Consider the following 9,748-nt stretch of genomic DNA (forward strand, 5'->3'; position numbering starts at 1 on the left):
GGTGTCACGATCCAATTTTTTGAGTAATTATGACATCTACTATAACTTATCAGTAGGTTAGCACTGTAACCCCGAACAACAAGTAATGGGTGTAAGGATAGAAACAAAATCGAAACAACAAATAAATTATATAAATAGAAGAACAAGCGGAAGAAAACCAAAATTTATATACCAAAAACAACATTCACGGAAATCCATGTATTGAAAAACAAATAATTTTAAATAAATAGTCATAAACCTGAAAAGATTGCTATAAAACAGGATCATTGCATACCTAGGTAAAGCGCTTGCAAAAGTTTTCCTCCATGTAGATTTTGGTAATACTTTAATTTTTTTTTAAAAAATGATCGCTTGGCAATGGAATGAATCTATCCCCATCATAGTTGTAAGTGATGTATTATAGACAAAAGGTCATTTCTAGAGGATGGAAGAGGTGGAGGAGAAAAGTAGTATCAAATTTCTCGATGACGTAATGATAAACATATTGAAGAGATTACCAGCAAAATCACTAATTAGATTAAAGTGTGTATCTAGAAGTTTGTATTCTTTGATTAATGATCCTGATTTCATCTTTATCCATTATAATTATGATTCTCTCTCAAATCACTGCATACTTCTTAAGCGATACTTCGAAATTATGGAAAGTAGCAATTCCATTTATTATAATGGTAATAAAATTCTATCCTTACATTCAAATGATGAAGCATTCAAATCTATAACATCATATGTAGAATACTTGGATAATTATTTAGGTGTTAACATTGCAGGTATGTGCAATGGCATGGTCTGCATTGCTAGTTATAGGGGCATTGTTTTGTATAACCCAACATTAAGAGAGTTTTAGGAACTCCCTCCTAGTAGTCTCCCTCCTCTTGCACACTTATCTCCCAATAAAGAGCTTCCCTACTTGGTAGACATGACCATAGGAATCGGGTTTGACACTAACACTTATGATTATAAGGTTTTTAGAATCCTAGATCCCTGTCATGATTATGAATTCGAAGATTTTGATAATAATAGAAAGCGTATTAGTAAGGTAGATGTATACAATCTAAGCACTAATAGTCGAACAAAACTTGAGGGTCTAGAATGCATAATGCATCCCTTACATTGTTCTTATGTATAGTTAAAAACGCCTATCATTGGTGTGGATATCTTAAGGAAGGTAGTAATTGCATCGTTACGTTTGATTTCAATACATATTTGTTCCAAAAACTGCCCTATCCCGAAGGTATATCTAGGAAAGGAAGAGAGAGTCTCTTTGTGTTAAATCAAACTCTAGCTTTGATTCATTTTACTATGAATTTTCCTCAAGAGGTGTTAGTTGATCAATCGATTGATATATGGGTAATGAAGAAGTATGGCGTTAGAGAATCATGGGTAAAGGAATTAACAGTTGGACCGATTCTGATAATGACACCATTATCAATTTGGAAGAATGAAACAAAACTAATGATAGAAAGCAAGGATGGAACACTTGTTTCTTGTAATATGCTTTTCCATGAAATAAAGGACCTTCATATGTCTTGTGTTCCCAACACATGGGAAGCTATGCTTTGCAAAGAGAGCTTGATTTCTATCATGAAAGAGAGAGAGACAAGTGGTCCTGATTTCAGACCACATTTCTATCTATGTCAAATATATTATTCTAGTTAGTTAAAGGAATTTTATACTCCATCCTTCTCATTTATATGATACTTTTCAGATTTTGAGATTCAAATAAGTGTATTTTTAATCATAAGTTATTCATTATTTTGAAAAATATAAAACATTTTGAAAATTATAAGTTTTTAATTCATTAACTTCATAATTAATAGCGATAAATGTTAACTTATTATGTCAATAATTATTTTTTTAATAGATATATTAATTCAAAAGTGAAAAATAATTAGTGACCGAAAGAAAGCGTACAATTTATTCCCTTTGCTTTTGACTATACATCTCTAATTCATGCAAGACATCCTGCATTAATTATCATCGAATCATCATTTAATAATTAGATCATTATGTACTTTATAAATTTGAGGATACGCATATAGAATTCACGTCGGCATATCCTCGGACAAGGATTAGTTTAGTGAGTGCTCTCTACTTTCCCAAAAAGTGGGTAATGTTGCTTAAATATTCATTCAATATAATGTTATGTTTGATGGGAAGAAAAATATGCGAGTGATTTTTTTACTCATTTTTTGATGTTATATTAGTAAAAAGAAAATATTGTATTAAAGACTTTCAGGTATAATTAAAGATAAAAAAGGCGTTTACTAAGGGAAACTCCAATTGCTACAAGTCGAAATTCAAAGCATGAAAGGCTCTAGCGTCAAAAGTACATTACAAATTTTTATCTGGTCGTTAAACCCTTCAACAAAGTAAAAAAATCTGGTCATTATATCTCATTCAGTGATCGGATTTTACTTTTGCTAATTATCATTTTGGTCATTAAAAGATGTAAAGTAAAGAAAACTATTTGGTCGTCAATAGTATGTTACTTTCGACAAGAATACTTTTAACATCAACTTTTCCTTAATTATTATTAATTTTAGCAAATACTCTTATGTGGAAAATGTATATTTTTCCTTTTGGTTACGAAATAGTAATGATTAGTCTTTCAGATTACTTCTCATATAAATACATATTTGAATACAGAAAATAGTCCATACTCATAAGAGGTCATACCCATAAAAGGTCATTGTTAATTTCCACGAACTAAAGCATTACGATACCTACAATAATAACATAAAATATTGACTAAAGAATTTAATCATAATTATGATCTAAAATTAACTCAAGGCATCACTTCGAATCTTCTAATAAAATGATAACGAATGAAGAAAGCGATAAATATAAAATCAGCTACCACAGATTACACCATGGATTTAGAGCTTTGCTATTTGAAGAACTTATTGAGACGAGAAAATACTTTAAGATAAAGAAGAAGGAAGCATTCCATTCATCATTGTTATGTTCATCAATATGAAGTACAAGCTACTTATATACAAGTGCTAAAATAAACTTCTAAATGTATTTCTAACTAACTCTAATCAACACGCTTTTAATACTGTTCACTAAGTAACAAATCGTATGTTAGTTACAACTATATAACTATCTTCCACATCTCTAGACTCAATAATAAATTCTAAAAAATATAAAATATTTTATTTTTATAATGTGTATTTCTTTTATAATGACGCAAAGAGATAGGGATAAAAGTAGTTCAAACAAGTTTGATGGTTTTGAAGCCAAAAAGCATATCAAGAAAGGAGCTGATGTCCCATAGGGACCAACATGGGTCTCTTCGGCTAAACACCAACTTCATAAATATATTAGATACTTGCAAAACCTAGAGTCAAATTATTGATGGGCTACCAAGGGACACACCTAGGTCTTTGGCTTCCTCAAGAAAACTAATAACAGATAGTATTAAATAAATAGTATAAAATAATATTAGTATTTACTGTGTACTAATCCTAGTCCTATTAGGATTAGTACTCCTTAATGCTAGTCCTATTAGGATTAGTACTTCTTCCTATATCTCCTATATATATCTCCCATGTATTCCCTTATTAGGTAAACAGTTCAATACAATCAATATTTCTTCATGGTATCAAGAGCCAGAAAACCTAGATCTTCTTTTCTCTAGGTTTTTTTCTCTCTTTAGGGAACGATCGTTTCGTCTATTCTCTTAGGCGGCGGCAGCCATGAAAACCGAGGTGGATCCTCTCGATTCACTTCCTTCCGGCGTTAAACTCCTTCTCAGGCATCTTCATGCCCTGATTCCCGAAAAATTATCAGACATAATTTACCCTACATGGAAAATCACCGTTCTTACAGCCCTTGAGGCCAATTACCTTCTATAATACGTCGATGGAAGCACAGAACCGCCGCCGGCAGTCATCACCGCCACGGACAAATTAGAAAAAACCAATCCGGCCCATGCCGCCTGGAAAGCCGTGGATGGCCAAATCCGATCATGTTTTATTGCGTTCATCTCTCCCACGGTTCAGAAACACGTCCGATCCTACACAACTGCTTCATCCCTGTGGAAGGCCCTCGCAACACGCTATGCATCAATTTTCCACTCTCATATTTTTCAATTGCGTGATCGTCTCCACACAATTACCAAAGGCACGAAAACTATGGCGGAGTATTTAGACGAGGTCTCCACCATCATCACAACCCTCGACACCGTGAACGAAATCATTCCCAAAAAAGATCTCGTCATGTGCGACGTTCGGGGGCTCCCATCAGCTTACTCCTCCATTAAATAGGCGGGTCGCATCAGTCCAACGCCCGTTGACCTGGCTACTCTCTCCTCGTGGCTAAAAAGTGAAGAAATCAACGTGGATCTGGAGAGCAAACTTCTTCTCCAAGAAGCCGCTGTTATGGAGCCGGCCACCGCCCTCACTGCAAGCCAGAACTATCGCGGGAGGCGTGGTGGCAGCCGGCAGGGGAGCCGCGGCGGCTACGACAGAAATAGCGGAGGCCGCGGGCGCGGCGGTCGACAGGGCAGTCGTCCGCCGTACGACGGTCAGCAGCACGGCAGCAGCAACAGCCTACACTTCTTCGGCAGTGGCGAGCTGTCATCTTCCAGCGGCGGGCAGGGCACTTACGAGCGGGATCGTTCAACTTGTCAAATCTGTCAGAAAACAGGACACACCGCTGTTCGTTGCTGGTTTCGGTATGAGGAGAGCCGAAATAGTGATAACCGTGCCAATTATGCATATCAAGCCGGCCCTTCCTCTGGATGGCTATTGGATACTGGGGCCAACATGCACGTTACTTCTGATCTATCCAAGCTTAACGCTCCAAATCCATATCATGGCTCCAATGGTATTACTGTTGGCAACGGTGAGTCCCTTAATATTTCTCACACTGGCACGGGTACCATTAAAACCCCCACCGCTATATTTCACCTAGGTAACCTTACCCACGTCCCTTCTATTAAAACCAATCTTCTTTTAGTTCACCAATTAACAAAAGACAATAATTGCTCACTCTTGTTCACCTCTAATGATTTTCAGATCCTAGACAATAGTACCAAGAGGGTGATTTTTCAGGGCCCCTGTGAGCATGGTCTGTACATTCTTCCTGGCACATATTCGTCTGCCCACCCAGTTTCAGAAAGCGTTCCTGTGGCTCTGGTGGCTCTTTCGGCTGATGGCCGCAGTCTGTTGTGGCACAGTCGTCTGGGTCACCCATCTACTCAAATAATAAATTGTTTAATGTCTCAATTAGGTTTTTGTTCCATTCATATAAACAATTGTGACTCCTGTTCAATTGCTAAATCACATAAATTACCTTTTACTTTATCTGAGAAGCGTACAACTGCACCTTTTCAACTTATTTATTCTGACCTATGAGGTCCTACTGCTGTTCCTTCATTTGCTGGTTTTCACTATTATATTTGTTTTGTGGATGACTACAAAATACACTTGGTTATACCCACTAAAACACAAATCACAGGCATACACCACCTTTGTCACTTTTGAAAAAATGGTCAAAACATAATGCAATTCTCATGTTAAACTTTTTCGAAGTGACAATGGAAAGGAATATGTAAATAACATCTTTGGCCAGTTTCTGCAATCCCTGGGAATTATACATCAAACCTCCTGTCCATACACTCCTGAACAGAATGGGGTGGCTGAGCGTAAGCATCGCCATCTCATTGAAATGGTGGTTACTCTTCTACATCAATCTCATCTCCCTGTCTCCTTTTGGGTAGAAGCTCTAGCCACCGCAAACTACCTCATTAACAGAATGCCCAGTCACACTCTCTCCAACAAATCACCCTATCAACTCCTTTACCAAGAACTTCCCAATTATACCAACCTCTGCGTCTTTGGGTGTCTTGCCTACCCTTGGCTATGCGCTCATATTACTCACAAGTTACAACCCCGATCCCGTCCTTGTATTTTTTTGGGCTATCATCCTACCTCCAAGGGTTATCGCTGTCTTGACCCACAAACTCATAAAGTCTACATATCTCGTCATGTCAAATTTGTCGAAAATGAGTTTTCCTACGAGTCTATTTCCTCCTCCACAAATACATCATTCATTGGTGTCCTTCCCCTTTTTCAAACATACTCACAGGGTCCCTCACCACCTTCCCCCACACCTCCACCCACTACCCAACCACCCCTCATCACCCCTTCGACCGTCACCCACAATACACCCGCAACCACCACCCACACTCACAACCAACCCGAACCACCCCATACCCACAAAATCTCTAGCCCGATCCGTTTTGGGTCTTTCCCGGCCACCCCCGAATCACCACCGCCCATGCCACCCCCAATACTAATACCATGTTAAACCGTGGCAAAGTCGGTATCTTTAAACCCAAAACCTTTCAGGCTACCATACTACCAAATACACCCCTTCCCGATAGTGAACCAACAACCTACTCTGTTGCCTCAAAAAATGATTATTGGCGTCATGCTATGGATGACGAGTTTAAGGCTTTGACTGATCAAAAAACTTGGTTTCTTGTACCTAAGACACTTGGGCGGCACCCAGTGGGCTTTAAATGGGTGTACAAAATTAAACACAATGCAGATGGCAGTATTTCCTAGTACAAGGCTCGTTTGGTTTCTAAAGGCTACAATCAGGAGTATGGGCTTGATTACTCTGAGACATTCAATCCTGTTATTCGGCAGGAAACCATTCACCTGGTAATGTCACTCGCCATGCGCAACAATTGTCTCATCAATCAGTTGGATGTTTCCAATGCTTTTCTTCATGGCATGCTTGATGAAACTATCTACATGATGCAACCACCGAGATATGTTGATCCCCCCTTCCCTCAACATGTTTGCAAACTCCAGAAGTCTCTGTATGGGCTCAAGCAAGCCCCCCGTGCTTGGTACACACGTCTGAAAATGTTTCTCTAGGGACTCGGCTTCACGTGTTGCGCACACGACACGAGTCTGTTTACTCGACATTCAGCACACGGTACAGTCATTCTTCTTGTCTATGTAGATGATATCATTATTACAGGCTCTACTGCAGCTCTCATTCAGGATGTCACTCGAGCTATGCATACTAACTTCAAAATGAAGGACCTTGGCCCGTTACATTATTTTCTGGGAATGGAGGCTTTTCGGACAGGCAGTGGCTTGTTTCTTCATCAGTCAAAATATGCTCGAGATTTGTTGCAGAAAACTGGACTGGAAAAATGCACTAGTCAACCAACACCGATGGCAGTCTCTTCGTCTACGAATGGAGCCGACACCCCCTTTGGCGATATCACCCACTTCCGTAGCCTCATTGGGGCTCTATAGTATCTGGCCATTACCCGTCCTGACATCCAGTTTGCTGTCAACCGAGTTGCTCAGCGCATGCCTCAACCAAGTGAACATGATTACCATTGTCTAAAACGCATTCTCAGGTACATTTTTGGCACTCTTGGTCGTGGTTTACTCATTCGACCCAGGGACATGGAGCTTCGGGGTTTCTCAGATTCAGATTGGGCGAATGATAAAAATGACAGAAAATCTACATCGGGGTTTCTCATTTTTTTGGGGCCGAACCTGATCTCCTGGTGTACAAAAAAATAACCCAAGGTCTCTCGGTCCTCGACTGAAGCTGAATACCGCGCCCTTGCTCTTCTTGCTGCTGAGACCAAGTAGGTCACATATATTCTTCGCAAACTCCGCGCCACTCACAGTGTTCCTGCTCTCTATTGTGACAACAAATCACCAATCTGTGTGGCCAAGAATTCCATCCTACACACCAGAATGAAGCATGTTGATACCGATTGTCTCTTTGTTCGCGATGAAGTTCAGGCCAGCACCATGATTGTGCAGTATGTACCCACTGAAGAACAACCGGCTGATATTCTCACCAAGCCTCTCCCGAGTCGACAGCACGATTACCTCAGTTTCAAGCTTCCGTTCGCTTCCGCTCAGCTCAGCTTGAGGGGGGATAATAACAGATAGTATTAAATAAATAGTATAAAATAATATTAGTATTTACTGTGTACTAATCCTAGTCTTATTAGGATTAGTACTCCTTAATCCTAGTCCTATTAGGATTAGTACTCCTTCCTATATCTCCTATATATATCTCCCATGTATTCCCTTATTAGTTAAACACTTCAATACAATCAATATTCCTTCAAAAACAATCGTGGTTGGAGAGACCGTGATTCTCCTCAAAAAGTCTATGCTCCCCAAAATCATGCTAGTGTGGTGACCCGGATGGTTCAGAAATTGAGAAGATGTTGAATATAGTTCTCAAAAGAGATGAGCCTGCGAACAATGGTGTCAAAGAACTAACAAGAGATTTTTTGAATTTGACTCAAAGTGTTATCTCTCACTCTGCTCCAATCAAGTATTTAGATACTCAAATGAACCATCTATCAGCTCAAATGAATCCAAGAGCAAAGGGCACACTCACAACCGATACACTCTCAATCCCAAAGAATGATGCTCATTGCATGGATATAATCACAAGGAGAGGTAAGAAAATTGAAGGACGCAAGGTAATGCCAAATAAATGTGCTAATAAAGAGATTGATGAAGAGTTCTCTAAAAAAACAAAATCAATGTTGATGATGATAAAGGAGCTAATCGTCCTAAATTATCAGTTGATGTTGAAGAAGAAATAGGGGATAAATCCACTAAGGGAGACAAGCCTAAGCCTTTTTTTTTATTAAGATTAAGAGTTGTAAATCTAAATAAACATTTGAATATTAAGATTTGCATTAAGATCTCGGTATTTTTATCAGAATATACATCTGAATATTAATATGTGGTCTCTAAATCTGAATATTAAATAATTAATGTTGTTTGTTTTCAATTTCTTAATGTGCAAGTGATATTTAACATTATATTAATAAAGTATTATAAAATTTTCATTTCAACAAAATATATCACTTTGGTAAAAAAAAGATTTAAAAGTTTTGATAATCATAATTTGCAGTACTATTTTTTCATTCAAAAATCTTAATAACAACAACACACCAAAAATATTATTGCAAATACTGCTCTTGACACACGTCAATACAAGAAAATTATTAATAAAAAGTAATTGAAATGATTTATGAAAGTTACAAGTTCAAGAGGGAAAATTGGTGTTTGATTGAGAAAAGAGAGAAAGAAAGTTTTAAGTTATGACATAAAAAGGCACGTCTAAACCAGAGAAGCAGTGATTTGTTATTTAATAAGTTATAAAATGAGTTTAAATGTTGTTAAGAGTCTCCTATATATCTGATTCATTCAAACATCTTCAAACTCATTAAGATGCTATTTAATAAACTAAACAAATGAACTTAACGAGTTGAATCTAAATTATTCAGATTCAAACCTAAAAACCAAACGTACTTAATGGACTAAATCTGAATGATTAAAATTCATACCTCCATTAAGTGCAAACAAATGAGACTTAAGTGACCTATTCCCTATCCTCAAAGGGAAATTAAGAAGAACGAAAAGAGCATTTCAAGGAATTTGTAGATCCGCTGAGCAAATTGTCGGTGAATGTGACACTCAATTCTGACAGATTTATAACTCTTTTGAAAATTCTACTTGATTAAATATATATTTTAGAATCAACTTCTTTTATCATATATTTAAATATATTAATAAAGGTCTCGGGATTAGATAGAATCAAAGGAACATATGTTTGATAGTTTGAGAGAATATAAATGTAGCCTAGACAAAATAATATAATATTTATGTTTTAATAAATTCAGATGCGATTAATTTTTACCTATTGAATTGAAACTCATCATAATGCACTACCT

The 9,748-nt window shown here is 37.5% G+C and overlaps 1 pseudogene; it reads left to right on the forward strand.

Annotated features, from left to right (window-relative positions):
* Window positions 1–278: 278 nt before the first annotated feature.
* Window positions 279–1,656, forward strand: LOC109119592 (F-box protein CPR1-like; annotated as a pseudogene).
* Window positions 1,657–9,748: the final 8,092 nt, after the last annotated feature.

The sequence above is a fragment of the Solanum lycopersicum genome, chromosome 1 (genome assembly GCF_036512215.1).
Source record: "Solanum lycopersicum chromosome 1, SLM_r2.1".
NCBI classification, from domain to species: Eukaryota; Viridiplantae; Streptophyta; class Magnoliopsida; order Solanales; family Solanaceae; genus Solanum; species Solanum lycopersicum.